Source organism: Conger conger, unplaced genomic scaffold (assembly GCF_963514075.1).
Source record: "Conger conger unplaced genomic scaffold, fConCon1.1 SCAFFOLD_120, whole genome shotgun sequence".
NCBI lineage: Eukaryota > Metazoa > Chordata > Actinopteri > Anguilliformes > Congridae > Conger > Conger conger.
In genome coordinates, this window is record NW_026890316.1 from 1 (window position 1) to 22500 (window position 22500).

Sequence of the window (22500 nt, forward strand, 5' to 3'; positions counted from 1 at the left end):
AGGCGTTTATTCATGAGAGCTCTCGCTGACTGCCGGGTCTTCGCTTACGGCCACACCGCGCTGAGAACGCCCGATCTCGTCTGATCTCGGAAGCTAAGCAACGTCGGGCCTGGTTAGTACTTGGATGGGAGACCGCCTGGGAATACCAGGTGCTGTGAGCATTTTACCAGCGAAATCAATGTACATTATCGTATTTTGGACATTGTTTGAAATAACGACCTTACTTCCTTAAAAAAGAATTATACAAAGTTAGTTTCTAGGCGTTTATTCATGAGAGCTCTCGCTGACTGCCGGGTCTTCGCTTACGGCCACACCGCGCTGAGAACGCCCGATCTCGTCTGATCTCGGAAGCTAAGCAACGTCGGGCCTGGTTAGTACTTGGATGGGAGACCGCCTGGGAATACCAGGTGCTGTGAGCATTTTACCAGCGAAATCAATGTACATTATCGTATTTTGGACATTGTTTGAAATAACGACCTTACTTCCTTAAAAAAGAATTATACAAAGTTAGTTTCTAGGCGTTTATTCATGAGAGCTCTCGCTGACTGCCGGGTCTTCGCTTACGGCCACACCGCGCTGAGAACGCCCGATCTCGTCTGATCTCGGAAGCTAAGCAACGTCGGGCCTGGTTAGTACTTGGATGGGAGACCGCCTGGGAATACCAGGTGCTGTGAGCATTTTACCAGCGAAATCAATGTACATTATCGTATTTTGGACATTGTTTGAAATAACGACCTTACTTCCTTAAAAAAGAATTATACAAAGTTAGTTTCTAGGCGTTTATTCATGAGAGCTCTCGCTGACTGCCGGGTCTTCGCTTACGGCCACACCGCGCTGAGAACGCCCGATCTCGTCTGATCTCGGAAGCTAAGCAACGTCGGGCCTGGTTAGTACTTGGATGGGAGACCGCCTGGGAATACCAGGTGCTGTGAGCATTTTACCAGCGAAATCAATGTAAATTATCGTATTTTGGACATTGTTTGAAATAACGACCTTACTTCCTTAAAAAAGAATTATACAAAGTTAGTTTCTAGGCGTTTATTCATGAGAGCTCTCGCTGACTGCCGGGTCTTCGCTTACGGCCACACCGCGCTGAGAACGCCCGATCTCGTCTGATCTCGGAAGCTAAGCAACGTCGGGCCTGGTTAGTACTTGGATGGGAGACCGCCTGGGAATACCAGGTGCTGTGAGCATTTTACCAGCGAAATCAATGTACATTATCGTATTTTGGACATTGTTTGAAATAACGACCTTACTTCCTTAAAAAAGAATTATACAAAGTTAGTTTCTAGGCGTTTATTCATGAGAGCTCTCGCTGACTGCCGGGTCTTCGCTTACGGCCACACCGCGCTGAGAACGCCCGATCTCGTCTGATCTCGGAAGCTAAGCAACGTCGGGCCTGGTTAGTACTTGGATGGGAGACCGCCTGGGAATACCAGGTGCTGTGAGCATTTTACCAGCGAAATCAATGTACATTATCGTATTTTGGACATTGTTTGAAATAACGACCTTACTTCCTTAAAAAAGAATTATACAAAGTTAGTTTCTAGGCGTTTATTCATGAGAGCTCTCGCTGACTGCCGGGTCTTCGCTTACGGCCACACCGCGCTGAGAACGCCCGATCTCGTCTGATCTCGGAAGCTAAGCAACGTCGGGCCTGGTTAGTACTTGGATGGGAGACCGCCTGGGAATACCAGGTGCTGTGAGCATTTTACCAGCGAAATCAATGTACATTATCGTATTTTGGACAATGTTTGAAATAACGACCTTACTTCCTTAAAAAAGAATTATACAAAGTTAGTTTCTAGGCGTTTATTCATGAGAGCTCTCGCTGACTGCCGGGTCTTCGCTTACGGCCACACCGCGCTGAGAACGCCCGATCTCGTCTGATCTCGGAAGCTAAGCAACGTCGGGCCTGGTTAGTACTTGGATGGGAGACCGCCTGGGAATACCAGGTGCTGTGAGCATTTTACCAGCGAAATCAATGTACATTATCGTATTTTGGACATTGTTTGAAATAACGACCTTACTTCCTTAAAAAAGAATTATACAAAGTTAGTTTCTAGGCGTTTATTCATGAGAGCTCTCGCTGACTGCCGGGTCTTCGCTTACGGCCACACCGCGCTGAGAACGCCCGATCTCGTCTGATCTCGGAAGCTAAGCAACGTCGGGCCTGGTTAGTACTTGGATGGGAGACCGCCTGGGAATACCAGGTGCTGTGAGCATTTTACCAGCGAAATCAATGTACATTATCGTATTTTGGACAATGTTTGAAATAACGACCTTACTTCCTTAAAAAAGAATTATACAAAGTTAGTTTCTAGGCGTTTATTCATGAGAGCTCTCGCTGACTGCCGGGTCTTCGCTTACGGCCACACCGCGCTGAGAACGCCCGATCTCGTCTGATCTCGGAAGCTAAGCAACGTCGGGCCTGGTTAGTACTTGGATGGGAGACCGCCTGGGAATACCAGGTGCTGTGAGCATTTTACCAGCGAAATCAATGTAAATTATCGTATTTTGGACATTGTTTGAAATAACGACCTTACTTCCTTAAAAAAGAATTATACAAAGTTAGTTTCTAGGCGTTTATTCATGAGAGCTCTCGCTGACTGCCGGGTCTTCGCTTACGGCCACACCGCGCTGAGAACGCCCGATCTCGTCTGATCTCGGAAGCTAAGCAACGTCGGGCCTGGTTAGTACTTGGATGGGAGACCGCCTGGGAATACCAGGTGCTGTGAGCATTTTACCAGCGAAATCAATGTACATTATCGTATTTTGGACATTGTTTGAAATAACGACCTTACTTCCTTAAAAAAGAATTATACAAAGTTAGTTTCTAGGCGTTTATTCATGAGAGCTCTCGCTGACTGCCGGGTCTTCGCTTACGGCCACACCGCGCTGAGAACGCCCGATCTCGTCTGATCTCGGAAGCTAAGCAACGTCGGGCCTGGTTAGTACTTGGATGGGAGACCGCCTGGGAATACCAGGTGCTGTGAGCATTTTACCAGCGAAATCAATGTACATTATCGTATTTTGGACATTGTTTGAAATAACGACCTTACTTCCTTAAAAAAGAATTATACAAAGTTAGTTTCTAGGCGTTTATTCATGAGAGCTCTCGCTGACTGCCGGGTCTTCGCTTACGGCCACACCGCGCTGAGAACGCCCGATCTCGTCTGATCTCGGAAGCTAAGCAACGTCGGGCCTGGTTAGTACTTGGATGGGAGACCGCCTGGGAATACCAGGTGCTGTGAGCATTTTACCAGCGAAATCAATGTAAATTATCGTATTTTGGACATTGTTTGAAATAACGACCTTACTTCCTTAAAAAAGAATTATACAAAGTTAGTTTCTAGGCGTTTATTCATGAGAGCTCTCGCTGACTGCCGGGTCTTCGCTTACGGCCACACCGCGCTGAGAACGCCCGATCTCGTCTGATCTCGGAAGCTAAGCAACGTCGGGCCTGGTTAGTACTTGGATGGGAGACCGCCTGGGAATACCAGGTGCTGTGAGCATTTTACCAGCGAAATCAATGTACATTATCGTATTTTGGACATTGTTTGAAATAACGACCTTACTTCCTTAAAAAAGAATTATACAAAGTTAGTTTCTAGGCGTTTATTCATGAGAGCTCTCGCTGACTGCCGGGTCTTCGCTTACGGCCACACCGCGCTGAGAACGCCCGATCTCGTCTGATCTCGGAAGCTAAGCAACGTCGGGCCTGGTTAGTACTTGGATGGGAGACCGCCTGGGAATACCAGGTGCTGTGAGCATTTTACCAGCGAAATCAATGTAAATTATCGTATTTTGGACATTGTTTGAAATAACGACCTTACTTCCTTAAAAAAGAATTATACAAAGTTAGTTTCTAGGCGTTTATTCATGAGAGCTCTCGCTGACTGCCGGGTCTTCGCTTACGGCCACACCGCGCTGAGAACGCCCGATCTCGTCTGATCTCGGAAGCTAAGCAACGTCGGGCCTGGTTAGTACTTGGATGGGAGACCGCCTGGGAATACCAGGTGCTGTGAGCATTTTACCAGCGAAATCAATGTACATTATCGTATTTTGGACATTGTTTGAAATAACGACCTTACTTCCTTAAAAAAGAATTATACAAAGTTAGTTTCTAGGCGTTTATTCATGAGAGCTCTCGCTGACTGCCGGGTCTTCGCTTACGGCCACACCGCGCTGAGAACGCCCGATCTCGTCTGATCTCGGAAGCTAAGCAACGTCGGGCCTGGTTAGTACTTGGATGGGAGACCGCCTGGGAATACCAGGTGCTGTGAGCATTTTACCAGCGAAATCAATGTACATTATCGTATTTTGGACATTGTTTGAAATAACGACCTTACTTCCTTAAAAAAGAATTATACAAAGTTAGTTTCTAGGCGTTTATTCATGAGAGCTCTCGCTGACTGCCGGGTCTTCGCTTACGGCCACACCGCGCTGAGAACGCCCGATCTCGTCTGATCTCGGAAGCTAAGCAACGTCGGCCTGGTTAGTACTTGGATGGGAGACCGCCTGGGAATACCAGGTGCTGTGAGCATTTTACCAGCGAAATCAATGTAAATTATCGTATTTTGGACATTGTTTGAAATAACGACCTTACTTCCTTAAAAAAGAATTATACAAAGTTAGTTTCTAGGCGTTTATTCATGAGAGCTCTCGCTGACTGCCGGGTCTTCGCTTACGGCCACACCGCGCTGAGAACGCCCGATCTCGTCTGATCTCGGAAGCTAAGCAACGTCGGGCCTGGTTAGTACTTGGATGGGAGACCGCCTGGGAATACCAGGTGCTGTGAGCATTTTACCAGCGAAATCAATGTACATTATCGTATTTTGGACATTGTTTGAAATAACGACCTTACTTCCTTAAAAAAGAATTATACAAAGTTAGTTTCTAGGCGTTTATTCATGAGAGCTCTCGCTGACTGCCGGGTCTTCGCTTACGGCCACACCGCGCTGAGAACGCCCGATCTCGTCTGATCTCGGAAGCTAAGCAACGTCGGGCCTGGTTAGTACTTGGATGGGAGACCGCCTGGGAATACCAGGTGCTGTGAGCATTTTACCAGCGAAATCAATGTACATTATCGTATTTTGGACATTGTTTGAAATAACGACCTTACTTCCTTAAAAAAGAATTATACAAAGTTAGTTTCTAGGCGTTTATTCATGAGAGCTCTCGCTGACTGCCGGGTCTTCGCTTACGGCCACACCGCGCTGAGAACGCCCGATCTCGTCTGATCTCGGAAGCTAAGCAACGTCGGGCCTGGTTAGTACTTGGATGGGAGACCGCCTGGGAATACCAGGTGCTGTGAGCATTTTACCAGCGAAATCAATGTAAATTATCGTATTTTGGACATTGTTTGAAATAACGACCTTACTTCCTTAAAAAAGAATTATACAAAGTTAGTTTCTAGGCGTTTATTCATGAGAGCTCTCGCTGACTGCCGGGTCTTCGCTTACGGCCACACCGCGCTGAGAACGCCCGATCTCGTCTGATCTCGGAAGCTAAGCAACGTCGGGCCTGGTTAGTACTTGGATGGGAGACCGCCTGGGAATACCAGGTGCTGTGAGCATTTTACCAGCGAAATCAATGTACATTATCGTATTTTGGACATTGTTTGAAATAACGACCTTACTTCCTTAAAAAAGAATTATACAAAGTTAGTTTCTAGGCGTTTATTCATGAGAGCTCTCGCTGACTGCCGGGTCTTCGCTTACGGCCACACCGCGCTGAGAACGCCCGATCTCGTCTGATCTCGGAAGCTAAGCAACGTCGGGCCTGGTTAGTACTTGGATGGGAGACCGCCTGGGAATACCAGGTGCTGTGAGCATTTTACCAGCGAAATCAATGTACATTATCGTATTTTGGACATTGTTTGAAATAACGACCTTACTTCCTTAAAAAAGAATTATACAAAGTTAGTTTCTAGGCGTTTATTCATGAGAGCTCTCGCTGACTGCCGGGTCTTCGCTTACGGCCACACCGCGCTGAGAACGCCCGATCTCGTCTGATCTCGGAAGCTAAGCAACGTCGGGCCTGGTTAGTACTTGGATGGGAGACCGCCTGGGAATACCAGGTGCTGTGAGCATTTTACCAGCGAAATCAATGTAAATTATCGTATTTTGGACATTGTTTGAAATAACGACCTTACTTCCTTAAAAAAGAATTATACAAAGTTAGTTTCTAGGCGTTTATTCATGAGAGCTCTCGCTGACTGCCGGGTCTTCGCTTACGGCCACACCGCGCTGAGAACGCCCGATCTCGTCTGATCTCGGAAGCTAAGCAACGTCGGGCCTGGTTAGTACTTGGATGGGAGACCGCCTGGGAATACCAGGTGCTGTGAGCATTTTACCAGCGAAATCAATGTACATTATCGTATTTTGGACATTGTTTGAAATAACGACCTTACTTCCTTAAAAAAGAATTATACAAAGTTAGTTTCTAGGCGTTTATTCATGAGAGCTCTCGCTGACTGCCGGGTCTTCGCTTACGGCCACACCGCGCTGAGAACGCCCGATCTCGTCTGATCTCGGAAGCTAAGCAACGTCGGGCCTGGTTAGTACTTGGATGGGAGACCGCCTGGGAATACCAGGTGCTGTGAGCATTTTACCAGCGAAATCAATGTACATTATCGTATTTTGGACATTGTTTGAAATAACGACCTTACTTCCTTAAAAAAGAATTATACAAAGTTAGTTTCTAGGCGTTTATTCATGAGAGCTCTCGCTGACTGCCGGGTCTTCGCTTACGGCCACACCGCGCTGAGAACGCCCGATCTCGTCTGATCTCGGAAGCTAAGCAACGTCGGGCCTGGTTAGTACTTGGATGGGAGACCGCCTGGGAATACCAGGTGCTGTGAGCATTTTACCAGCGAAATCAATGTACATTATCGTATTTTGGACATTGTTTGAAATAACGACCTTACTTCCTTAAAAAAGAATTATACAAAGTTAGTTTCTAGGCGTTTATTCATGAGAGCTCTCGCTGACTGCCGGGTCTTCGCTTACGGCCACACCGCGCTGAGAACGCCCGATCTCGTCTGATCTCGGAAGCTAAGCAACGTCGGGCCTGGTTAGTACTTGGATGGGAGACCGCCTGGGAATACCAGGTGCTGTGAGCATTTTACCAGCGAAATCAATGTACATTATCGTATTTTGGACATTGTTTGAAATAACGACCTTACTTCCTTAAAAAAGAATTATACAAAGTTAGTTTCTAGGCGTTTATTCATGAGAGCTCTCGCTGACTGCCGGGTCTTCGCTTACGGCCACACCGCGCTGAGAACGCCCGATCTCGTCTGATCTCGGAAGCTAAGCAACGTCGGGCCTGGTTAGTACTTGGATGGGAGACCGCCTGGGAATACCAGGTGCTGTGAGCATTTTACCAGCGAAATCAATGTACATTATCGTATTTTGGACATTGTTTGAAATAACGACCTTACTTCCTTAAAAAAGAATTATACAAAGTTAGTTTCTAGGCGTTTATTCATGAGAGCTCTCGCTGACTGCCGGGTCTTCGCTTACGGCCACACCGCGCTGAGAACGCCCGATCTCGTCTGATCTCGGAAGCTAAGCAACGTCGGGCCTGGTTAGTACTTGGATGGGAGACCGCCTGGGAATACCAGGTGCTGTGAGCATTTTACCAGCGAAATCAATGTACATTATCGTATTTTGGACATTGTTTGAAATAACGACCTTACTTCCTTAAAAAAGAATTATACAAAGTTAGTTTCTAGGCGTTTATTCATGAGAGCTCTCGCTGACTGCCGGGTCTTCGCTTACGGCCACACCGCGCTGAGAACGCCCGATCTCGTCTGATCTCGGAAGCTAAGCAACGTCGGGCCTGGTTAGTACTTGGATGGGAGACCGCCTGGGAATACCAGGTGCTGTGAGCATTTTACCAGCGAAATCAATGTACATTATCGTATTTTGGACATTGTTTGAAATAACGACCTTACTTCCTTAAAAAAGAATTATACAAAGTTAGTTTCTAGGCGTTTATTCATGAGAGCTCTCGCTGACTGCCGGGTCTTCGCTTGCGGCCACACCGCGCTGAGAACGCCCGATCTCGTCTGATCTCGGAAGCTAAGCAACGTCGGGCCTGGTTAGTACTTGGATGGGAGACCGCCTGGGAATACCAGGTGCTGTGAGCATTTTACCAGCGAAATCAATGTACATTATCGTATTTTGGACATTGTTTGAAATAACGACCTTACTTCCTTAAAAAAGAATTATACAAAGTTAGTTTCTAGGCGTTTATTCATGAGAGCTCTCGCTGACTGCCGGGTCTTCGCTTACGGCCACACCGCGCTGAGAACGCCCGATCTCGTCTGATCTCGGAAGCTGAGCAACGTCGGGCCTGGTTAGTACTTGGATGGGAGACCGCCTGGGAATACCAGGTGCTGTGAGCATTTTACCAGCGAAATCAATGTACATTATCGTATTTTGGACATTGTTTGAAATAACGACCTTACTTCCTTAAAAAAGAATTATACAAAGTTAGTTTCTAGGCGTTTATTCATGAGAGCTCTCGCTGACTGCCGGGTCTTCGCTTACGGCCACACCGCGCTGAGAACGCCCGATCTCGTCTGATCTCGGAAGCTAAGCAACGTCGGGCCTGGTTAGTACTTGGATGGGAGACCGCCTGGGAATACCAGGTGCTGTGAGCATTTTACCAGCGAAATCAATGTACATTATCGTATTTTGGACATTGTTTGAAATAACGACCTTACTTCCTTAAAAAAGAATTATACAAAGTTAGTTTCTAGGCGTTTATTCATGAGAGCTCTCGCTGACTGCCGGGTCTTCGCTTACGGCCACACCGCGCTGAGAACGCCCGATCTCGTCTGATCTCGGAAGCTAAGCAACGTCGGGCCTGGTTAGTACTTGGATGGGAGACCGCCTGGGAATACCAGGTGCTGTGAGCATTTTACCAGCGAAATCAATGTACATTATCGTATTTTGGACATTGTTTGAAATAACGACCTTACTTCCTTAAAAAAGAATTATACAAAGTTAGTTTCTAGGCGTTTATTCATGAGAGCTCTCGCTGACTGCCGGGTCTTCGCTTACGGCCACACCACGCTGAGAACGCCCGATCTCGTCTGATCTCGGAAGCTAAGCAACGTCGGGCCTGGTTAGTACTTGGATGGGAGACCGCCTGGGAATACCAGGTGCTGTGAGCATTTTACCAGCGAAATCAATGTACATTATCGTATTTTGGACATTGTTTGAAATAACGACCTTACTTCCTTAAAAAATAATTATACAAAGTTAGTTTCTAGGCGTTTATTCATGAGAGCTCTCGCTGACTGCCGGGTCTTCGCTTACGGCCACACCGCGCTGAGAACGCCCGATCTCGTCTGATCTCGGAAGCTAAGCAACGTCGGGCCTGGTTAGTACTTGGATGGGAGACCGCCTGGGAATACCAGGTGCTGTGAGCATTTTACCAGCGAAATCAATGTACATTATCGTATTTTGGACATTGTTTGAAATAACGACCTTACTTCCTTAAAAAAGAATTATACAAAGTTAGTTTCTAGGCGTTTATTCATGAGAGCTCTCGCTGACTGCCGGGTCTTCGCTTACGGCCACACCGCGCTGAGAACGCCTGATCTCGTCTGATCTCGGAAGCTAAGCAACGTCGGGCCAGGTTAGTACTTGGATGGGAGACCGCCTGGGAATACCAGGTGCTGTGAGCATTTTACCAGCGAAATCAATGTACATTATCGTATTTTGGACATTGTTTGAAATAACGACCTTACTTCTTTAAAAAAGAATTATACAAAGTTAGTTTCTAGGCGTTTATTCATGAGAGCTCTCGCTGACTGCCGGGTCTTCGCTTACGGCCACACCGCGCTGAGAACGCCCGATCTCGTCTGATCTCGGAAGCTAAGCAACGTCGGGCCTGGTTAGTACTTGGATGGGAGACCGCCTGGGAATACCAGGTGCTGTGAGCATTTTACCAGCGAAATCAATGTACATTATCGTATTTTGGACATTGTTTGAAATAACGACCTGACTTCCTTAAAAAAGAATTATACAAAGTTAGTTTCTAGGCGTTTATTCATGAGAGCTCTCGCTGACTGCCGGGTCTTCGCTTACGGCCACACCGCGCTGAGAACGCCCGATCTCGTCTGATCTCGGAAGCTAAGCAACGTCGGGCCTGGTTAGTACTTGGATGGGAGACCGCCTGGGAATACCAGGTGCTGTGAGCATTTTACCAGCGAAATCAATGTACATTATCGTATTTTGGACATTGTTTGAAATAACGACCTTACTTCCTTAAAAAAGAATTATACAAAGTTAGTTTCTAGGCGTTTATTCATGAGAGCTCTCGCTGACTGCCGGGTCTTCGCTTACGGCCACACCGCGCTGAGAACGCCCGATCTCGTCTGATCTCGGAAGCTAAGCAACGTCGGGCCTGGTTAGTACTTGGATGGGAGACCGCCTGGGAATACCAGGTGCTGTGAGCATTTTACCAGCGAAATCAATGTACATTATCGTATTTTGGACATTGTTTGAAATAACGACCTTACTTCCTTAAAAAAGAATTATACAAAGTTAGTTTCTAGGCGTTTATTCATGAGAGCTCTCGCTGACTGCCGGGTCTTTGCTTACGGCCACACCGCGCTGAGAACGCCCGATCTCGTTCTGATCTCGGAAGCTAAGCAACGTCGGGCCTGGTTAGTACTTGGATGGGAGACCGCCTGGGAATACCAGGTGCTGTGAGCATTTTACCAGCGAAATCAATGTACATTATCGTATTTTGGACATTGTTTGAAATAACGACCTTACTTCCTTAAAAAAGAATTATACAAAGTTAGTTTCTAGGCGTTTATTCATGAGAGCTCTCGCTGACTGCCGGGTCTTCGCTTACGGCCACACCGCGCTGAGAACGCCCGATCTCGTCTGATCTCGGAAGCTAAGCAACGTCGGGCCTGCTTAGTACTTGGATGGGAGACCGCCTGGGAATACCAGGTGCTGTGAGCATTTTACCAGCGAAATCAATGTACATTATCGTATTTTGGACATTGTTTGAAATAACGACCTTACTTCCTTAAAAAAGAATTATACAAAGTTAGTTTCTAGGCGTTTATTCATGAGAGCTCTCGCTGACTGCCGGGTCTTCGCTTACGGCCACACCGCGCTGAGAACGCCCGATCTCGTCTGATCTCGGAAGCTAAGCAACGTCGGGCCTGGTTAGTACTTGGATGGGAGACCGCCTGGGAATACCAGGTGCTGTGAGCATTTTACCAGCGAAATCAATGTACATTATCGTATTTTGGACATTGTTTGAAATAACGACCTTACTTCCTTAAAAAAGAATTATACAAAGTTACTTTCTAGGCGTTTATTCATGAGAGCTCTCGCTGACTGCCGGGTCTTGGCTTACGGCCACACCGCGCTGAGAACGCCCGATCTCGTCTGATCTCGGAAGCTAAGCAACGTCGAGCCTGGTTAGTACTTGGATGGGAGACCGCCTGGGAATACCAGGTGCTGTGAGCATTTTACCAGCGAAATCAATGTACATTATCGTATTTTGGACATTGTTTGAAATAACGACCTTACTTCCTTAAAAAAGAATTATACAAAGTTAGTTTCTAGGCGTTTATTCATGAGAGCTCTCGCTGACTGCCGGGTCTTCGCTTACGGCCACACCGCGCTGAGAACGCCCGATCTCGTCTGATCTCGGAAGCTAAGCAACGTCGGGCCTGGTTAGTACTTGGATGGGAGACCGCCTGGGAATACCAGGTGCTGTGAGCATTTTACCAGCGAAATCAATGTACATTATCGTATTTTGGACATTGTTTGAAATAACGACCTTACTTCCTTAAAAAAGAATTATACAAAGTTAGTTTCTAGGCGTTTATTCATGAGAGCTCTCGCTGACTGCCGGGTCTTCGCTTACGGCCACACCGCGCTGAGAACGCCCGATCTCGTCTGATCTCGGAAGCTAAGCAACGTCGGGCCTGGTTAGTACTTGGATGGGAGACCGCCTGGGAATACCAGGTGCTGTGAGCATTTTACCAGCGAAATCAATGTACATTATCGTATTTTGGACATTGTTTGAAATAACGACCTTACTTCCTTAAAAAAGAATTATACAAAGTTAGTTTCTAGGCGTTTATTCATGAGAGCTCTCGCTGACTGCCGGGTCTTCGCTTACGGCCACACCGCGCTGAGAACGCCCGATCTCGTCTGATCTCGGAAGCTAAGCAACGTCGGGCCTGCTTAGTACTTGGATGGGAGACCGCCTGGGAATACCAGGTGCTGTGAGCATTTTACCAGCGAAATCAATGTACATTATCGTATTTTGGACATTGTTTGAAATAACGACCTTACTTCCTTAAAAAAGAATTATACAAAGTTAGTTTCTAGGCGTTTATTCATGAGAGCTCTCGCTGACTGCCGGGTCTTCGCTTACGGCCACACCGCGCTGAGAACGCCCGATCTCGTCTGATCTCGGAAGCTAAGCAACGTCGGGCCTGGTTAGTACTTGGATGGGAGACCGCCTGGGAATACCAGGTGCTGTGAGCATTTTACCAGCGAAATCAATGTACATTATCGTATTTTGGACATTGTTTGAAATAACGACCTTACTTCCTTAAAAAAGAATTATACAAAGTTAGTTTCTAGGCGTTTATTCATGAGAGCTCTCGCTGACTGCCGGGTCTTCGCTTACGGCCACACCGCGCTGAGAACGCCCGATCTCGTCTGATCTCGGAAGCTAAGCAACGTCGGGCCTGGTTAGTACTTGGATGGGAGACCGCCTGGGAATACCAGGTGCTGTGAGCATTTTACCAGCGAAATCAATGTACATTATCGTATTTTGGACATTGTTTGAAATAACGACCTTACTTCCTTAAAAAAGAATTATACAAAGTTAGTTTCTAGGCGTTTATTCATGAGAGCTCTCGCTGACTGCCGGGTCTTCGCTTACGGCCACACCGCGCTGAGAACGCCCGATCTCGTCTGATCTCGGAAGCTAAGCAACGTCGGGCCTGCTTAGTACTTGGATGGGAGACCGCCTGGGAATACCAGGTGCTGTGAGCATTTTACCAGCGAAATCAATGTACATTATCGTATTTTGGACATTGTTTGAAATAACGACCTTACTTCCTTAAAAAAGAATTATACAAAGTTAGTTTCTAGGCGTTTATTCATGAGAGCTCTCGCTGACTGCCGGGTCTTCGCTTACGGCCACACCGCGCTGAGAACGCCCGATCTCGTCTGATCTCGGAAGCTAAGCAACGTCGGGCCTGGTTAGTACTTGGATGGGAGACCGCCTGGGAATACCAGGTGCTGTGAGCATTTTACCAGCGAAATCAATGTACATTATCGTATTTTGGACATTGTTTGAAATAACGACCTTACTTCCTTAAAAAAGAATTATACAAAGTTAGTTTCTAGGCGTTTATTCATGAGAGCTCTCGCTGACTGCCGGGTCTTCGCTTACGGCCACACCGCGCTGAGAACGCCCGATCTCGTCTGATCTCGGAAGCTAAGCAACGTCGGGCCTGCTTAGTACTTGGATGGGAGACCGCCTGGGAATACCAGGTGCTGTGAGCATTTTACCAGCGAAATCAATGTACATTATCGTATTTTGGACATTGTTTGAAATAACGACCTTACTTCCTTAAAAAAGAATTATACAAAGTTAGTTTCTAGGCGTTTATTCATGAGAGCTCTCGCTGACTGCCGGGTCTTCGCTTACGGCCACACCGCGCTGAGAACGCCCGATCTCGTCTGATCTCGGAAGCTAAGCAACGTCGGGCCTGGTTAGTACTTGGATGGGAGACCGCCTGGGAATACCAGGTGCTGTGAGCATTTTACCAGCGAAATCAATGTACATTATCGTATTTTGGACATTGTTTGAAATAACGACCTTACTTCCTTAAAAAAGAATTATACAAAGTTAGTTTCTAGGCGTTTATTCATGAGAGCTCTCGCTGACTGCCGGGTCTTCGCTTACGGCCACACCGCGCTGAGAACGCCCGATCTCGTCTGATCTCGGAAGCTAAGCAACGTCGGGCCTGGTTAGTACTTGGATGGGAGACCGCCTGGGAATACCAGGTGCTGTGAGCATTTTACCAGCGAAATCAATGTACATTATCGTATTTTGGACATTGTTTGAAATAACGACCTTACTTCCTTAAAAAAGAATTATACAAAGTTAGTTTCTAGGCGTTTATTCATGAGAGCTCTCGCTGACTGCCGGGTCTTCGCTTACGGCCACACCGCGCTGAGAACGCCCGATCTCGTCTGATCTCGGAAGCTAAGCAACGTCGGGCCTGGTTAGTACTTGGATGGGAGACCGCCTGGGAATACCAGGTGCTGTGAGCATTTTACCAGCGAAATCAATGTACATTATCGTATTTTGGACATTGTTTGAAATAACGACCTTACTTCCTTAAAAAGAATTATACAAAGTTAGTTTCTAGGCGTTTATTCATGAGAGCTCTCGCTGACTGCCGGGTCTTCGCTTGCGGCCACACCGCGCTGAGAACGCCCGATCTCGTCTGATCTCGGAAGCTAAGCAACGTCGGGCCTGGTTAGTACTTGGATGGGAGACCGCCTGGGAATACCAGGTGCTGTGAGCATTTTACCAGCGAAATCAATGTACATTACGTATTTTGGACATTGTTTGAAATAACGACCTTACTTCCTTAAAAAAGAATTATACAAAGTTAGTTTCTAGGCGTTTATTCATGAGAGCTCTCGCTGACTGCCGGGTCTTCGCTTACGGCCACACCGCGCTGAGAACGCCCGATCTCGTCTGATCTCGGAAGCTAAGCAACGTCGGGCCTGGTTAGTACTTGGATGGGAGACCGCCTGGGAATACCAGGTGCTGTGAGCATTTTACCAGCGAAATCAATGTACATTATCGTATTTTGGACATTGTTTGAAATAACGACCTTACTTCCTTAAAAAAGAATTATACAAAGTTAGTTTCTAGGCGTTTATTCATGAGAGCTCTCGCTGACTGCCGGGTCTTCGCTTACGGCCACACCGCGCTGAGAACGCCCGATCTCGTCTGATCTCGGAAGCTAAGCAACAAGCAACGTCGGGCCAGGTTAGTACTTGGATGGGAGACCGCCTGGGAATACCAGGTGCTGTGAGCATTTTACCAGCGAAATCAATGTACATTATCGTATTTTGGACATTGTTTGAAATAACGACCTTACTTCCTTTAAAAAGAATTATACAAAGTTAGTTTCTAGGCGTTTATTCATGAGAGCTCTCGCTGACTGCCGGGTCTTCGCTTACGGCCACACCGCGCTGAGAACGCCCGATCTCGTCTGATCTCGGAAGCTAAGCAACGTCGGGCCTGGTTAGTACTTGGATGGGAGACCGCCTGGGAATACCAGGTGCTGTGAGCATTTTACCAGCGAAATCAATGTACATTATCGTATTTTGGACATTGTTTGAAATAACGACCTTACTTCCTTTAAAAAGAATTATACAAAGTTAGTTTCTAGGCGTTTATTCATGAGAGCTCTCGCTGACTGCCGGGTCTTCGCTTACGGCCACACCGCGCTGAGAACGCCCGATCTCGTCTGATCTCGGAAGCTAAGCAACGTCGGGCCTGGTTAGTACTTGGATGGGAGACCGCCTGGGAATACCAGGTGCTGTGAGCATTTTACCAGCGAAATCAATGTACATTATCGTATTTTGGACATTGTTTGAAATAACGACCTTACTTCCTTAAAAAAGAATTATACAAAGTTAGTTTCTAGGCGTTTATTCATGAGAGCTCTCGCTGACTGCCGGGTCTTCGCTTACGGCCACACCGCGCTGAGAACGCCCGATCTCGTCTGATCTCGGAAGCTAAGCAACGTCGGGCCTGGTTAGTACTTGGATGGGAGACCGCCTGGGAATACCAGGTGCTGTGAGCATTTTACCAGCGAAATCAATGTACATTATCGTATTTTGGACATTGTTTGAAATAACGACCTTACTTCCTTAAAAAAGAATTATACAAAGTTAGTTTCTAGGCGTTTATTCATGAGAGCTCTCGCTGACTGCCGGGTCTGCGCTTACGGCCACACCGCGCTGAGAACGCCCGATCTCGTCTGATCTCGGAAGCTAAGCAACGTCGGGCCAGGTTAGTACTTGGATGGGAGACCGCCTGGGAATAGCAGGTGCTGTGAGCATTTTACCAGCGAAATCAATGTACATTATCGTATTTTGGACATTGTTTGAAATAACGACCTTACTTCCTTAAAAAAGAATTATACAAAGTTAGTTTCTAGGCGTTTATTCATGAGAGCTCTCGCTGACTGCCGGGTCTTCGCTTACGGCCACACCGCGCTGAGAACGCCCGATCTCGTCTGATCTCGGAAGCTAAGCAACGTCGGGCCAGGTTAGTACTTGGATGGGAGACCGCCTGGGAATACCAGGTGCTGTGAGCATTTTACCAGCGAAATCAATGTACATTATCGTATTTTGGACATTGTTTGAAATAACGACCTTACTTCCTTAAAAAAGAATTATACAAAGTTAGTTTCTAGGCGTTTATTCATGAGAGCTCTCGCTGACTGCCGGGTCTTCGCTTACGGCCACACCGCGCTGAGAACGCCCGATCTCGTCTGATCTCGGAAGCTAAGCAACGTCGGGCCTGGTTAGTACTTGGATGGGAGACCGCCTGGGAATACCAGGTGCTGTGAGCATTTTACCAGCGAAATCAATGTACATTATCGTATTTTGGACATTGTTTGAAATAACGACCTTACTTCCTTAAAAAAGAATTATACAAAGTTAGTTTCTAGGCGTTTATTCATGAGAGCTCTCGCTGACTGCCGGGTCTTCGCTTACGGCCACACCGCGCTGAGAACGCCCGATCTCGTCTGATCTCGGAAGCTAAGCAACGTCGGGCCTGGTTAGTACTTGGATGGGAGACCGCCTGGGAATACCAGGTGCTGTGAGCATTTTACCAGCGAAATCAATGTACATTATCGTATTTTGGACATTGTTTGAAATAACGACCTTACTTCCTTAAAAAAGAATTATACAAAGTTAGTTTCTAGGCGTTTATTCATGAGAGCTCTCGCTGACTGCCGGGTCTTCGCTTACGGCCACACCGCGCTGAGAACGCCCGATCTCGTCTGATCTCGGAAGCTAAGCAACGTCGGGCCTGCTTAGTACTTGGATGGGAGACCGCCTGGGAATACCAGGTGCTGTGAGCATTTTACCAGCGAAATCAATGTACATTATCGTATTTTGGACATTGTTTGAAATAACGACCTTACTTCCTTAAAAAAGAATTATACAAAGTTAGTTTCTAGGCGTTTATTCATGAGAGCTCTCGCTGACTGCCGGGTCTTCGCTTACGGCCACACCGCGCTGAGAACGCCCGATCTCGTCTGATCTCGGAAGCTAAGCAACGTCGGGCCTGCTTAGTACTTGGATGGGAGACCGCCTGGGAATACCAGGTGCTGTGAGCATTTTACCAGCGAAATCAATGTACATTATCGTATTTTGGACATTGTTTGAAATAACGACCTTACTTCCTTAAAAAAGAATTATACAAAGTTAGTTTCTAGGCGTTTATTCATGAGAGCTCTCGCTGACTGCCGGGTCTTCGCTTACGGCCACACCGCGCTGAGAACGCCCGATCTCGTCTGATCTCGGAAGCTAAGCAACGTCGGGCCTGCTTAGTACTTGGATGGGAGACCGCCTGGGAATACCAGGTGCTGTGAGCATTTTACCAGCGAAATCAATGTACATTATCGTATTTTGGACATTGTTTCAAATAACGACCTTACTTCCTTAAAAAAGAATTATACAAAGTTAGTTTCTAGGCGTTTATTCATGAGAGCTCTCGCTGACTGCCGGGTCTTCGCTTACGGCCACACCGCGCTGAGAACGCCCGATCTCGTCTGATCTCGGAAGCTAAGCAACGTCGGGCCTGGTTAGTACTTGGATGGGAGACCGCCTGGGAATACCAGGTGCTGTGAGCATTTTACCAGCGAAATCAATGTACATTATCGTATTTTGGACATTGTTTGAAATAACGACCTTACTTCCTTAAAAAAGAATTATACAAAGTTAGTTTCTAGGCGTTTATTCATGAGAGCTCTCGCTGACTGCCGGGTCTTCGCTTACGGCCACACCGCGCTGAGAACGCCCGATCTCGTCTGATCTCGGAAGCTAAGCAACGTCGGGCCTGGTTATTACTTGGATGGGAGACCGCCTGGGAATACCAGGTGCTGTGAGCATTTTACCAGCGAAATCAATGTACATTATCGTATTTTGGACATTGTTTGAAATAACGACCTTACTTCCTTAAAAAAGAATTATACAAAGTTAGTTTCTAGGCGTTTATTCATGAGAGCTCTCGCTGACTGCCGGGTCTTCGCTTACGGCCACACCGCGCTGAGAACGCCCGATCTCGTCTGATCTCGGAAGCTAAGCAACGTCGGGCCTGGTTAGTACTTGGATGGGAGACCGCCTGGGAATACCAGGTGCTGTGAGCATTTTACCAGCGAAATCAATGTACATTATCGTATTTTGGACATTGTTTGAAATAACGACCTTACTTCCTTAAAAAAGAATTATACAAAGTTAGTTTCTAGGCGTTTATTCATGAGAGCTCTCGCTGACTGCCGGGTCTTCGCTTACGGCCACACCGCGCTGAGAACGCCCGATCTCGTCTGATCTCGGAAGCTAAGCAACGTCGGGCCTGCTTAGTACTTGGATGGGAGACCGCCTGGGAATACCAGGTGCTGTGAGCATTTTACCAGCGAAATCAATGTACATTATCGTATTTTGGACATTGTTTGAAATAACGACCTTACTTCCTTAAAAAAGAATTATACAAAGTTAGTTTCTAGGCGTTTATTCATGAGAGCTCTCGCTGACTGCCGGGTCTTCGCTTACGGCCACACCGCGCTGAGAACGCCCGATCTCGTCTGATCTCGGAAGCTAAGCAACGTCGGGCCTGGTTAGTACTTGGATGGGAGACCGCCTGGGAATACCAGGTGCTGTGAGCATTTTACCAGCGAAATCAATGTACATTATCGTATTTTGGACATTGTTTGAAATAACGACCTTACTTCCTTAAAAAAGAATTATACAAAGTTAGTTTCTAGGCGTTTATTCATGAGAGCTCTCGCTGACTGCCGGGTCTTCGCTTACGGCCACACCGCGCTGAGAACGCCCGATCTCGTCTGATCTCGGAAGCTAAGCAACGTCGGGCCTGGTTAGTACTTGGATGGGAGACCGCCTGGGAATACCAGGTGCTGTGAGCATTTTACCAGCGAAATCAATGTACATTATCGTATTTTGGACATTGTTTGAAATAACGACCTTACTTCCTTAAAAAAGAATTATACAAAGTTAGTTTCTAGGCGTTTATTCATGAGAGCTCTCGCTGACTGCCGGGTCTTCGCTTACGGCCACACCGCGCTGAGAACGCCCGATCTCGTCTGATCTCGGAAGCTAAGCAACGTCGGGCCTGGTTAGTACTTGGATGGGAGACCGCCTGGGAATACCAGGTGCTGTGAGCATTTTACCAGCGAAATCAATGTACATTATCGTATTTTGGACATTGTTTGAAATAACGACCTTACTTCCTTAAAAAAGAATTATACAAAGTTAGTTTCTAGGCGTTTATTCATGAGAGCTCTCGCTGACTGCCGGGTCTTCGCTTACGGCCACACCGCGCTGAGAACGCCCGGAGATCGGGCGATCTCGAAGCTAGGCAACGTCGGGCCTGCTTAGTACTTGGATGGGAGACCGCCTGGGAATACCAGGTGCTGTGAGCATTTTACCAGCGAAATCAATGTACATTATCGTATTTGGGACATTGTTTGAAATAACGACCTTACTTCCTTAAAAAAGAATTATACAAAGTTAGTTTCTAGGCGTTTATTCATGAGAGCTCTCGCTGACTGCCGGGTCTTCGCTTACGGCCACACCGCGCTGAGAACGCCCGATCTCGTCTGATCTCGGAAGCTAAGCAACGTCGGGCCTGCTTAGTACTTGGATGGGAGACCGCCTGGGAATACCAGGTGCTGTGAGCATTTTACCAGCGAAATCAATGTACATTATCGTATTTTGGACATTGTTTGAAATAACGACCTTACTTCCTTAAAAAAGAATTATACAAAGTTAGTTTCTAGGCGTTTATTCATGAGAGCTCTCGCTGACTGCCGGGTCTTCGCTTACGGCCACACCGCGCTGAGAACGCCCGATCTCGTCTGATCTCGGAAGCTAAGCAACGTCGGGCCTGCTTAGTACTTGGATGGGAGACCGCCTGGGAATACCAGGTGCTGTGAGCATTTTACCAGCGAAATCAATGTACATTATCGTATTTTGGACATTGTTTGAAATAACGACCTTACTTCCTTAAAAAAGAATTATACAAAGTTAGTTTCTAGGCGTTTATTCATGAGAGCTCTCGCTGACTGCCGGGTCTTCGCTTACGGCCACACCGCGCTGAGAACGCCCGATCTCGTCTGATCTCGGAAGCTAAGCAACGTCGGGCCTGCTTAGTACTTGGATGGGAGACCGCCTGGGAATACCAGGTGCTGTGAGCATTTTACCAGCGAAATCAATGTACATTATCGTATTTTGGACATTGTTTGAAATAACGACCTTACTTCCTTAAAAAAGAATTATACAAAGTTAGTTTCTAGGCGTTTATTCATGAGAGCTCTCGCTGACTGCCGGGTCTTCGCTTACGGCCACACCGCGCTGAGAACGCCCGATCTCGTCTGATCTCGGAAGCTAAGCAACGTCGGGCCTGGTTAGTACTTGGATGGGAGACCGCCTGGGAATACCAGGTGCTGTGAGCATTTTACCAGCGAAATCAATGTACATTATCGTATTTTGGACATTGTTTGAAATAACGACCTTACTTCCTTAAAAAAGAATTATACAAAGTTAGTTTCTAGGCGTTTATTCATGAGAGCTCTCGCTGACTGCCGGGTCTTCGCTTACGGCCACACCGCGCTGAGAACGCCCGATCTCGTCTGATCTCGGAAGCTAAGCAACGTCGGGCCTGCTTAGTACTTGGATGGGAGACCGCCTGGGAATACCAGGTGCTGTGAGCATTTTACCAGCGAAATCAATGTACATTATCGTATTTTGGACATTGTTTGAAATAACGACCTTACTTCCTTAAAAAAGAATTATACAAAGTTAGTTTCTAGGCGTTTATTCATGAGAGCTCTCGCTGACTGCCGGGTCTTCGCTTACGGCCACACCGCGCTGAGAACGCCCGATCTCGTCTGATCTCGGAAGCTAAGCAACGTCGGGCCTGCTTAGTACTTGGATGGGAGACCGCCTGGGAATACCAGGTGCTGTGAGCATTTTACCAGCGAAATCAATGTACATTATCGTATTTTGGACATTGTTTGAAATAACGACCTTACTTCCTTAAAAAAGAATTATACAAAGTTAGTTTCTAGGCGTTTATTCATGAGAGCTCTCGCTGACTGCCGGGTCTTCGCTTACGGCCACACCGCGCTGAGAACGCCCGATCTCGTCTGATCTCGGAAGCTAAGCAACGTCGGGCCTGCTTAGTACTTGGATGGGAGACCGCCTGGGAATACCAGGTGCTGTGAGCATTTTACCAGCGAAATCAATGTACATTATCGTATTTTGGACATTGTTTGAAATAACGACCTTACTTCCTTAAAAAAGAATTATACAAAGTTAGTTTCTAGGCGTTTATTCATGAGAGCTCTCGCTGACTGCCGGGTCTTCGCTTACGGCCACACCGCGCTGAGAACGCCCGATCTCGTCTGATCTCGGAAGCTAAGCAACGTCGGGCCTGGTTAGTACTTGGATGGGAGACCGCCTGGGAATACCAGGTGCTGTGAGCATTTTACCAGCGAAATCAATGTACATTATCGTATTTTGGACATTGTTTGAAATAACGACCTTACTTCCTTAAAAAAGAATTATACAAAGTTAGTTTCTAGGCGTTTATTCATGAGAGCTCTCGCTGACTGCCGGGTCTTCGCTTACGGCCACACCGCGCTGAGAACGCCCGATCTCGTCTGATCTCGGAAGCTAAGCAACGTCGGGCCTGGTTAGTACTTGGATGGGAGACCGCCTGGGAATACCAGGTGCTGTGAGCATTTTACCAGCAAAATCAATGTACATTATCGTATTTTGGACATTGTTTGAAATAACGACCTTACTTCCTTAAAAAAGAATTATACAAAGTTAGTTTCTAGGCGTTTATTCATGAGAGCTCTCGCTGACTGCCGGGTCTTCGCTTGCGGCCACACCGCGCTGAGAACGCCCGATCTCGTCTGATCTCGGAAGCTAAGCAACGTCGGGCCTGGTTAGTACTTGGATGGGAGACCGCCTGGGAATACCAGGTGCTGTGAGCATTTTACCAGCGAAATCAATGTACATTATCGTATTTTGGACATTGTTTGAAATAACGACCTTACTTCCTTAAAAAGAATTATACAAAGTTAGTTTCTAGGCGTTTATTCATGAGAGCTCTCGCTGACTGCCGGGTCTTCGCTTACGG

General features: G+C 46.9%; 85 non-coding genes and 2 pseudogenes across 85 annotated transcripts in view; all 87 read left to right on the top strand.

Annotated features, from left to right (window-relative positions):
• The first annotated feature begins 42 nt into the window (after positions 1-42).
• Positions 43-161, top strand: LOC133119789 (5S ribosomal RNA). Its single transcript, XR_009706818.1, has one exon. It is a non-coding gene; the product is annotated as a 5S ribosomal RNA (ribosomal RNA).
• A 139-nt stretch (positions 162-300) lies between these two features.
• LOC133119800 (5S ribosomal RNA) lies at positions 301-419 on the top strand. The gene has a single exon (XR_009706829.1). It is a non-coding gene; the product is annotated as a 5S ribosomal RNA (ribosomal RNA).
• Positions 420-558: 139 nt separating this feature from the next.
• Positions 559-677, top strand: LOC133119812 (5S ribosomal RNA). The gene has a single exon (XR_009706840.1). It is a non-coding gene; the product is annotated as a 5S ribosomal RNA (ribosomal RNA).
• Positions 678-816: 139 nt separating this feature from the next.
• Positions 817-935, top strand: LOC133119825 (5S ribosomal RNA). The gene has a single exon (XR_009706851.1). It is a non-coding gene; the product is annotated as a 5S ribosomal RNA (ribosomal RNA).
• Positions 936-1074: 139 nt separating this feature from the next.
• LOC133119836 (5S ribosomal RNA) lies at positions 1075-1193 on the top strand. The gene has a single exon (XR_009706862.1). It is a non-coding gene; the product is annotated as a 5S ribosomal RNA (ribosomal RNA).
• A 139-nt stretch (positions 1194-1332) lies between these two features.
• LOC133119847 (5S ribosomal RNA) lies at positions 1333-1451 on the top strand. Its single transcript, XR_009706873.1, has one exon. It is a non-coding gene; the product is annotated as a 5S ribosomal RNA (ribosomal RNA).
• A 139-nt stretch (positions 1452-1590) lies between these two features.
• LOC133119859 (5S ribosomal RNA) lies at positions 1591-1709 on the top strand. The gene has a single exon (XR_009706885.1). It is a non-coding gene; the product is annotated as a 5S ribosomal RNA (ribosomal RNA).
• Positions 1710-1848: 139 nt separating this feature from the next.
• On the top strand, positions 1849-1967 carry LOC133119871 (5S ribosomal RNA). The gene has a single exon (XR_009706897.1). It is a non-coding gene; the product is annotated as a 5S ribosomal RNA (ribosomal RNA).
• A 139-nt stretch (positions 1968-2106) lies between these two features.
• Positions 2107-2225, top strand: LOC133119882 (5S ribosomal RNA). The gene has a single exon (XR_009706908.1). It is a non-coding gene; the product is annotated as a 5S ribosomal RNA (ribosomal RNA).
• A 139-nt stretch (positions 2226-2364) lies between these two features.
• On the top strand, positions 2365-2483 carry LOC133119894 (5S ribosomal RNA). Its single transcript, XR_009706919.1, has one exon. It is a non-coding gene; the product is annotated as a 5S ribosomal RNA (ribosomal RNA).
• Positions 2484-2622: 139 nt separating this feature from the next.
• LOC133119906 (5S ribosomal RNA) lies at positions 2623-2741 on the top strand. The gene has a single exon (XR_009706930.1). It is a non-coding gene; the product is annotated as a 5S ribosomal RNA (ribosomal RNA).
• A 139-nt stretch (positions 2742-2880) lies between these two features.
• Positions 2881-2999, top strand: LOC133119917 (5S ribosomal RNA). The gene has a single exon (XR_009706941.1). It is a non-coding gene; the product is annotated as a 5S ribosomal RNA (ribosomal RNA).
• A 139-nt stretch (positions 3000-3138) lies between these two features.
• Positions 3139-3257, top strand: LOC133119928 (5S ribosomal RNA). Its single transcript, XR_009706953.1, has one exon. It is a non-coding gene; the product is annotated as a 5S ribosomal RNA (ribosomal RNA).
• A 139-nt stretch (positions 3258-3396) lies between these two features.
• On the top strand, positions 3397-3515 carry LOC133119939 (5S ribosomal RNA). Its single transcript, XR_009706964.1, has one exon. It is a non-coding gene; the product is annotated as a 5S ribosomal RNA (ribosomal RNA).
• A 139-nt stretch (positions 3516-3654) lies between these two features.
• On the top strand, positions 3655-3773 carry LOC133119950 (5S ribosomal RNA). The gene has a single exon (XR_009706974.1). It is a non-coding gene; the product is annotated as a 5S ribosomal RNA (ribosomal RNA).
• Positions 3774-3912: 139 nt separating this feature from the next.
• LOC133119962 (5S ribosomal RNA) lies at positions 3913-4031 on the top strand. The gene has a single exon (XR_009706980.1). It is a non-coding gene; the product is annotated as a 5S ribosomal RNA (ribosomal RNA).
• Positions 4032-4170: 139 nt separating this feature from the next.
• On the top strand, positions 4171-4289 carry LOC133119973 (5S ribosomal RNA). Its single transcript, XR_009706982.1, has one exon. It is a non-coding gene; the product is annotated as a 5S ribosomal RNA (ribosomal RNA).
• Positions 4290-4428: 139 nt separating this feature from the next.
• Positions 4429-4546, top strand: LOC133119956 (5S ribosomal RNA; annotated as a pseudogene).
• Positions 4547-4685: 139 nt separating this feature from the next.
• LOC133119974 (5S ribosomal RNA) lies at positions 4686-4804 on the top strand. The gene has a single exon (XR_009706983.1). It is a non-coding gene; the product is annotated as a 5S ribosomal RNA (ribosomal RNA).
• Positions 4805-4943: 139 nt separating this feature from the next.
• Positions 4944-5062, top strand: LOC133119975 (5S ribosomal RNA). Its single transcript, XR_009706984.1, has one exon. It is a non-coding gene; the product is annotated as a 5S ribosomal RNA (ribosomal RNA).
• A 139-nt stretch (positions 5063-5201) lies between these two features.
• Positions 5202-5320, top strand: LOC133119976 (5S ribosomal RNA). The gene has a single exon (XR_009706985.1). It is a non-coding gene; the product is annotated as a 5S ribosomal RNA (ribosomal RNA).
• A 139-nt stretch (positions 5321-5459) lies between these two features.
• Positions 5460-5578, top strand: LOC133119977 (5S ribosomal RNA). Its single transcript, XR_009706986.1, has one exon. It is a non-coding gene; the product is annotated as a 5S ribosomal RNA (ribosomal RNA).
• A 139-nt stretch (positions 5579-5717) lies between these two features.
• LOC133119978 (5S ribosomal RNA) lies at positions 5718-5836 on the top strand. Its single transcript, XR_009706987.1, has one exon. It is a non-coding gene; the product is annotated as a 5S ribosomal RNA (ribosomal RNA).
• Positions 5837-5975: 139 nt separating this feature from the next.
• LOC133119979 (5S ribosomal RNA) lies at positions 5976-6094 on the top strand. Its single transcript, XR_009706988.1, has one exon. It is a non-coding gene; the product is annotated as a 5S ribosomal RNA (ribosomal RNA).
• Positions 6095-6233: 139 nt separating this feature from the next.
• Positions 6234-6352, top strand: LOC133119980 (5S ribosomal RNA). The gene has a single exon (XR_009706989.1). It is a non-coding gene; the product is annotated as a 5S ribosomal RNA (ribosomal RNA).
• Positions 6353-6491: 139 nt separating this feature from the next.
• Positions 6492-6610, top strand: LOC133119981 (5S ribosomal RNA). The gene has a single exon (XR_009706990.1). It is a non-coding gene; the product is annotated as a 5S ribosomal RNA (ribosomal RNA).
• Positions 6611-6749: 139 nt separating this feature from the next.
• Positions 6750-6868, top strand: LOC133119982 (5S ribosomal RNA). Its single transcript, XR_009706991.1, has one exon. It is a non-coding gene; the product is annotated as a 5S ribosomal RNA (ribosomal RNA).
• Positions 6869-7007: 139 nt separating this feature from the next.
• Positions 7008-7126, top strand: LOC133119984 (5S ribosomal RNA). Its single transcript, XR_009706993.1, has one exon. It is a non-coding gene; the product is annotated as a 5S ribosomal RNA (ribosomal RNA).
• Positions 7127-7265: 139 nt separating this feature from the next.
• On the top strand, positions 7266-7384 carry LOC133119985 (5S ribosomal RNA). The gene has a single exon (XR_009706994.1). It is a non-coding gene; the product is annotated as a 5S ribosomal RNA (ribosomal RNA).
• Positions 7385-7523: 139 nt separating this feature from the next.
• On the top strand, positions 7524-7642 carry LOC133119986 (5S ribosomal RNA). The gene has a single exon (XR_009706995.1). It is a non-coding gene; the product is annotated as a 5S ribosomal RNA (ribosomal RNA).
• Positions 7643-7781: 139 nt separating this feature from the next.
• LOC133119987 (5S ribosomal RNA) lies at positions 7782-7900 on the top strand. The gene has a single exon (XR_009706996.1). It is a non-coding gene; the product is annotated as a 5S ribosomal RNA (ribosomal RNA).
• A 139-nt stretch (positions 7901-8039) lies between these two features.
• LOC133119877 (5S ribosomal RNA) lies at positions 8040-8158 on the top strand. The gene has a single exon (XR_009706903.1). It is a non-coding gene; the product is annotated as a 5S ribosomal RNA (ribosomal RNA).
• A 139-nt stretch (positions 8159-8297) lies between these two features.
• Positions 8298-8416, top strand: LOC133119930 (5S ribosomal RNA). Its single transcript, XR_009706955.1, has one exon. It is a non-coding gene; the product is annotated as a 5S ribosomal RNA (ribosomal RNA).
• A 139-nt stretch (positions 8417-8555) lies between these two features.
• Positions 8556-8674, top strand: LOC133119988 (5S ribosomal RNA). The gene has a single exon (XR_009706997.1). It is a non-coding gene; the product is annotated as a 5S ribosomal RNA (ribosomal RNA).
• Positions 8675-8813: 139 nt separating this feature from the next.
• LOC133119989 (5S ribosomal RNA) lies at positions 8814-8932 on the top strand. Its single transcript, XR_009706998.1, has one exon. It is a non-coding gene; the product is annotated as a 5S ribosomal RNA (ribosomal RNA).
• A 139-nt stretch (positions 8933-9071) lies between these two features.
• LOC133119778 (5S ribosomal RNA) lies at positions 9072-9190 on the top strand. The gene has a single exon (XR_009706807.1). It is a non-coding gene; the product is annotated as a 5S ribosomal RNA (ribosomal RNA).
• Positions 9191-9329: 139 nt separating this feature from the next.
• LOC133119990 (5S ribosomal RNA) lies at positions 9330-9448 on the top strand. Its single transcript, XR_009706999.1, has one exon. It is a non-coding gene; the product is annotated as a 5S ribosomal RNA (ribosomal RNA).
• A 139-nt stretch (positions 9449-9587) lies between these two features.
• Positions 9588-9706, top strand: LOC133119881 (5S ribosomal RNA). Its single transcript, XR_009706907.1, has one exon. It is a non-coding gene; the product is annotated as a 5S ribosomal RNA (ribosomal RNA).
• A 139-nt stretch (positions 9707-9845) lies between these two features.
• Positions 9846-9964, top strand: LOC133119991 (5S ribosomal RNA). The gene has a single exon (XR_009707000.1). It is a non-coding gene; the product is annotated as a 5S ribosomal RNA (ribosomal RNA).
• A 139-nt stretch (positions 9965-10103) lies between these two features.
• Positions 10104-10222, top strand: LOC133119992 (5S ribosomal RNA). Its single transcript, XR_009707001.1, has one exon. It is a non-coding gene; the product is annotated as a 5S ribosomal RNA (ribosomal RNA).
• Positions 10223-10361: 139 nt separating this feature from the next.
• LOC133119993 (5S ribosomal RNA) lies at positions 10362-10480 on the top strand. Its single transcript, XR_009707002.1, has one exon. It is a non-coding gene; the product is annotated as a 5S ribosomal RNA (ribosomal RNA).
• Positions 10481-10619: 139 nt separating this feature from the next.
• Positions 10620-10739, top strand: LOC133119876 (5S ribosomal RNA). The gene has a single exon (XR_009706902.1). It is a non-coding gene; the product is annotated as a 5S ribosomal RNA (ribosomal RNA).
• A 139-nt stretch (positions 10740-10878) lies between these two features.
• On the top strand, positions 10879-10997 carry LOC133119904 (5S ribosomal RNA). Its single transcript, XR_009706928.1, has one exon. It is a non-coding gene; the product is annotated as a 5S ribosomal RNA (ribosomal RNA).
• Positions 10998-11136: 139 nt separating this feature from the next.
• LOC133119995 (5S ribosomal RNA) lies at positions 11137-11255 on the top strand. The gene has a single exon (XR_009707004.1). It is a non-coding gene; the product is annotated as a 5S ribosomal RNA (ribosomal RNA).
• Positions 11256-11394: 139 nt separating this feature from the next.
• On the top strand, positions 11395-11513 carry LOC133119929 (5S ribosomal RNA). The gene has a single exon (XR_009706954.1). It is a non-coding gene; the product is annotated as a 5S ribosomal RNA (ribosomal RNA).
• A 139-nt stretch (positions 11514-11652) lies between these two features.
• Positions 11653-11771, top strand: LOC133119996 (5S ribosomal RNA). The gene has a single exon (XR_009707005.1). It is a non-coding gene; the product is annotated as a 5S ribosomal RNA (ribosomal RNA).
• Positions 11772-11910: 139 nt separating this feature from the next.
• On the top strand, positions 11911-12029 carry LOC133119997 (5S ribosomal RNA). The gene has a single exon (XR_009707006.1). It is a non-coding gene; the product is annotated as a 5S ribosomal RNA (ribosomal RNA).
• Positions 12030-12168: 139 nt separating this feature from the next.
• LOC133119905 (5S ribosomal RNA) lies at positions 12169-12287 on the top strand. The gene has a single exon (XR_009706929.1). It is a non-coding gene; the product is annotated as a 5S ribosomal RNA (ribosomal RNA).
• Positions 12288-12426: 139 nt separating this feature from the next.
• On the top strand, positions 12427-12545 carry LOC133119998 (5S ribosomal RNA). Its single transcript, XR_009707007.1, has one exon. It is a non-coding gene; the product is annotated as a 5S ribosomal RNA (ribosomal RNA).
• Positions 12546-12684: 139 nt separating this feature from the next.
• LOC133119999 (5S ribosomal RNA) lies at positions 12685-12803 on the top strand. Its single transcript, XR_009707008.1, has one exon. It is a non-coding gene; the product is annotated as a 5S ribosomal RNA (ribosomal RNA).
• Positions 12804-12942: 139 nt separating this feature from the next.
• Positions 12943-13061, top strand: LOC133119907 (5S ribosomal RNA). The gene has a single exon (XR_009706931.1). It is a non-coding gene; the product is annotated as a 5S ribosomal RNA (ribosomal RNA).
• A 139-nt stretch (positions 13062-13200) lies between these two features.
• LOC133119739 (5S ribosomal RNA) lies at positions 13201-13319 on the top strand. The gene has a single exon (XR_009706769.1). It is a non-coding gene; the product is annotated as a 5S ribosomal RNA (ribosomal RNA).
• A 139-nt stretch (positions 13320-13458) lies between these two features.
• On the top strand, positions 13459-13577 carry LOC133119908 (5S ribosomal RNA). The gene has a single exon (XR_009706932.1). It is a non-coding gene; the product is annotated as a 5S ribosomal RNA (ribosomal RNA).
• A 139-nt stretch (positions 13578-13716) lies between these two features.
• Positions 13717-13835, top strand: LOC133119740 (5S ribosomal RNA). Its single transcript, XR_009706770.1, has one exon. It is a non-coding gene; the product is annotated as a 5S ribosomal RNA (ribosomal RNA).
• A 139-nt stretch (positions 13836-13974) lies between these two features.
• LOC133119741 (5S ribosomal RNA) lies at positions 13975-14093 on the top strand. The gene has a single exon (XR_009706771.1). It is a non-coding gene; the product is annotated as a 5S ribosomal RNA (ribosomal RNA).
• Positions 14094-14232: 139 nt separating this feature from the next.
• Positions 14233-14351, top strand: LOC133119742 (5S ribosomal RNA). The gene has a single exon (XR_009706772.1). It is a non-coding gene; the product is annotated as a 5S ribosomal RNA (ribosomal RNA).
• Positions 14352-14489: 138 nt separating this feature from the next.
• LOC133119878 (5S ribosomal RNA) lies at positions 14490-14608 on the top strand. Its single transcript, XR_009706904.1, has one exon. It is a non-coding gene; the product is annotated as a 5S ribosomal RNA (ribosomal RNA).
• A 138-nt stretch (positions 14609-14746) lies between these two features.
• Positions 14747-14865, top strand: LOC133119743 (5S ribosomal RNA). The gene has a single exon (XR_009706773.1). It is a non-coding gene; the product is annotated as a 5S ribosomal RNA (ribosomal RNA).
• A 139-nt stretch (positions 14866-15004) lies between these two features.
• On the top strand, positions 15005-15130 carry LOC133119949 (5S ribosomal RNA; annotated as a pseudogene).
• A 139-nt stretch (positions 15131-15269) lies between these two features.
• Positions 15270-15388, top strand: LOC133119745 (5S ribosomal RNA). Its single transcript, XR_009706775.1, has one exon. It is a non-coding gene; the product is annotated as a 5S ribosomal RNA (ribosomal RNA).
• Positions 15389-15527: 139 nt separating this feature from the next.
• Positions 15528-15646, top strand: LOC133119747 (5S ribosomal RNA). Its single transcript, XR_009706776.1, has one exon. It is a non-coding gene; the product is annotated as a 5S ribosomal RNA (ribosomal RNA).
• Positions 15647-15785: 139 nt separating this feature from the next.
• On the top strand, positions 15786-15904 carry LOC133119748 (5S ribosomal RNA). The gene has a single exon (XR_009706777.1). It is a non-coding gene; the product is annotated as a 5S ribosomal RNA (ribosomal RNA).
• Positions 15905-16043: 139 nt separating this feature from the next.
• Positions 16044-16162, top strand: LOC133119895 (5S ribosomal RNA). The gene has a single exon (XR_009706920.1). It is a non-coding gene; the product is annotated as a 5S ribosomal RNA (ribosomal RNA).
• A 139-nt stretch (positions 16163-16301) lies between these two features.
• Positions 16302-16420, top strand: LOC133119968 (5S ribosomal RNA). The gene has a single exon (XR_009706981.1). It is a non-coding gene; the product is annotated as a 5S ribosomal RNA (ribosomal RNA).
• Positions 16421-16559: 139 nt separating this feature from the next.
• Positions 16560-16678, top strand: LOC133119749 (5S ribosomal RNA). Its single transcript, XR_009706778.1, has one exon. It is a non-coding gene; the product is annotated as a 5S ribosomal RNA (ribosomal RNA).
• Positions 16679-16817: 139 nt separating this feature from the next.
• Positions 16818-16936, top strand: LOC133119750 (5S ribosomal RNA). The gene has a single exon (XR_009706779.1). It is a non-coding gene; the product is annotated as a 5S ribosomal RNA (ribosomal RNA).
• A 139-nt stretch (positions 16937-17075) lies between these two features.
• Positions 17076-17194, top strand: LOC133119909 (5S ribosomal RNA). Its single transcript, XR_009706933.1, has one exon. It is a non-coding gene; the product is annotated as a 5S ribosomal RNA (ribosomal RNA).
• A 139-nt stretch (positions 17195-17333) lies between these two features.
• LOC133119910 (5S ribosomal RNA) lies at positions 17334-17452 on the top strand. Its single transcript, XR_009706934.1, has one exon. It is a non-coding gene; the product is annotated as a 5S ribosomal RNA (ribosomal RNA).
• A 139-nt stretch (positions 17453-17591) lies between these two features.
• LOC133119911 (5S ribosomal RNA) lies at positions 17592-17710 on the top strand. Its single transcript, XR_009706935.1, has one exon. It is a non-coding gene; the product is annotated as a 5S ribosomal RNA (ribosomal RNA).
• A 139-nt stretch (positions 17711-17849) lies between these two features.
• LOC133119751 (5S ribosomal RNA) lies at positions 17850-17968 on the top strand. The gene has a single exon (XR_009706780.1). It is a non-coding gene; the product is annotated as a 5S ribosomal RNA (ribosomal RNA).
• Positions 17969-18107: 139 nt separating this feature from the next.
• Positions 18108-18226, top strand: LOC133119926 (5S ribosomal RNA). Its single transcript, XR_009706951.1, has one exon. It is a non-coding gene; the product is annotated as a 5S ribosomal RNA (ribosomal RNA).
• A 139-nt stretch (positions 18227-18365) lies between these two features.
• Positions 18366-18484, top strand: LOC133119752 (5S ribosomal RNA). Its single transcript, XR_009706781.1, has one exon. It is a non-coding gene; the product is annotated as a 5S ribosomal RNA (ribosomal RNA).
• Positions 18485-18623: 139 nt separating this feature from the next.
• Positions 18624-18742, top strand: LOC133119912 (5S ribosomal RNA). The gene has a single exon (XR_009706936.1). It is a non-coding gene; the product is annotated as a 5S ribosomal RNA (ribosomal RNA).
• A 139-nt stretch (positions 18743-18881) lies between these two features.
• On the top strand, positions 18882-19000 carry LOC133119753 (5S ribosomal RNA). The gene has a single exon (XR_009706782.1). It is a non-coding gene; the product is annotated as a 5S ribosomal RNA (ribosomal RNA).
• Positions 19001-19139: 139 nt separating this feature from the next.
• LOC133119754 (5S ribosomal RNA) lies at positions 19140-19258 on the top strand. The gene has a single exon (XR_009706783.1). It is a non-coding gene; the product is annotated as a 5S ribosomal RNA (ribosomal RNA).
• Positions 19259-19397: 139 nt separating this feature from the next.
• LOC133119755 (5S ribosomal RNA) lies at positions 19398-19516 on the top strand. Its single transcript, XR_009706784.1, has one exon. It is a non-coding gene; the product is annotated as a 5S ribosomal RNA (ribosomal RNA).
• A 397-nt stretch (positions 19517-19913) lies between these two features.
• Positions 19914-20032, top strand: LOC133119913 (5S ribosomal RNA). Its single transcript, XR_009706937.1, has one exon. It is a non-coding gene; the product is annotated as a 5S ribosomal RNA (ribosomal RNA).
• Positions 20033-20171: 139 nt separating this feature from the next.
• On the top strand, positions 20172-20290 carry LOC133119914 (5S ribosomal RNA). The gene has a single exon (XR_009706938.1). It is a non-coding gene; the product is annotated as a 5S ribosomal RNA (ribosomal RNA).
• A 139-nt stretch (positions 20291-20429) lies between these two features.
• On the top strand, positions 20430-20548 carry LOC133119915 (5S ribosomal RNA). Its single transcript, XR_009706939.1, has one exon. It is a non-coding gene; the product is annotated as a 5S ribosomal RNA (ribosomal RNA).
• Positions 20549-20687: 139 nt separating this feature from the next.
• LOC133119757 (5S ribosomal RNA) lies at positions 20688-20806 on the top strand. The gene has a single exon (XR_009706786.1). It is a non-coding gene; the product is annotated as a 5S ribosomal RNA (ribosomal RNA).
• Positions 20807-20945: 139 nt separating this feature from the next.
• LOC133119916 (5S ribosomal RNA) lies at positions 20946-21064 on the top strand. Its single transcript, XR_009706940.1, has one exon. It is a non-coding gene; the product is annotated as a 5S ribosomal RNA (ribosomal RNA).
• Positions 21065-21203: 139 nt separating this feature from the next.
• On the top strand, positions 21204-21322 carry LOC133119918 (5S ribosomal RNA). Its single transcript, XR_009706943.1, has one exon. It is a non-coding gene; the product is annotated as a 5S ribosomal RNA (ribosomal RNA).
• Positions 21323-21461: 139 nt separating this feature from the next.
• On the top strand, positions 21462-21580 carry LOC133119919 (5S ribosomal RNA). The gene has a single exon (XR_009706944.1). It is a non-coding gene; the product is annotated as a 5S ribosomal RNA (ribosomal RNA).
• A 139-nt stretch (positions 21581-21719) lies between these two features.
• LOC133119758 (5S ribosomal RNA) lies at positions 21720-21838 on the top strand. Its single transcript, XR_009706787.1, has one exon. It is a non-coding gene; the product is annotated as a 5S ribosomal RNA (ribosomal RNA).
• A 139-nt stretch (positions 21839-21977) lies between these two features.
• LOC133119759 (5S ribosomal RNA) lies at positions 21978-22096 on the top strand. Its single transcript, XR_009706788.1, has one exon. It is a non-coding gene; the product is annotated as a 5S ribosomal RNA (ribosomal RNA).
• A 139-nt stretch (positions 22097-22235) lies between these two features.
• Positions 22236-22354, top strand: LOC133119879 (5S ribosomal RNA). Its single transcript, XR_009706905.1, has one exon. It is a non-coding gene; the product is annotated as a 5S ribosomal RNA (ribosomal RNA).
• Positions 22355-22492: 138 nt separating this feature from the next.
• LOC133119983 (5S ribosomal RNA) overlaps positions 22493-22500 on the top strand; it is a 119-nt gene continuing 111 nt past the window's right edge. Inside the window, exon 1 of the ribosomal RNA XR_009706992.1 lies at positions 22493-22500. This exon is cut by the window's right edge and continues 111 nt beyond it. This is a non-coding gene — a ribosomal RNA (5S ribosomal RNA).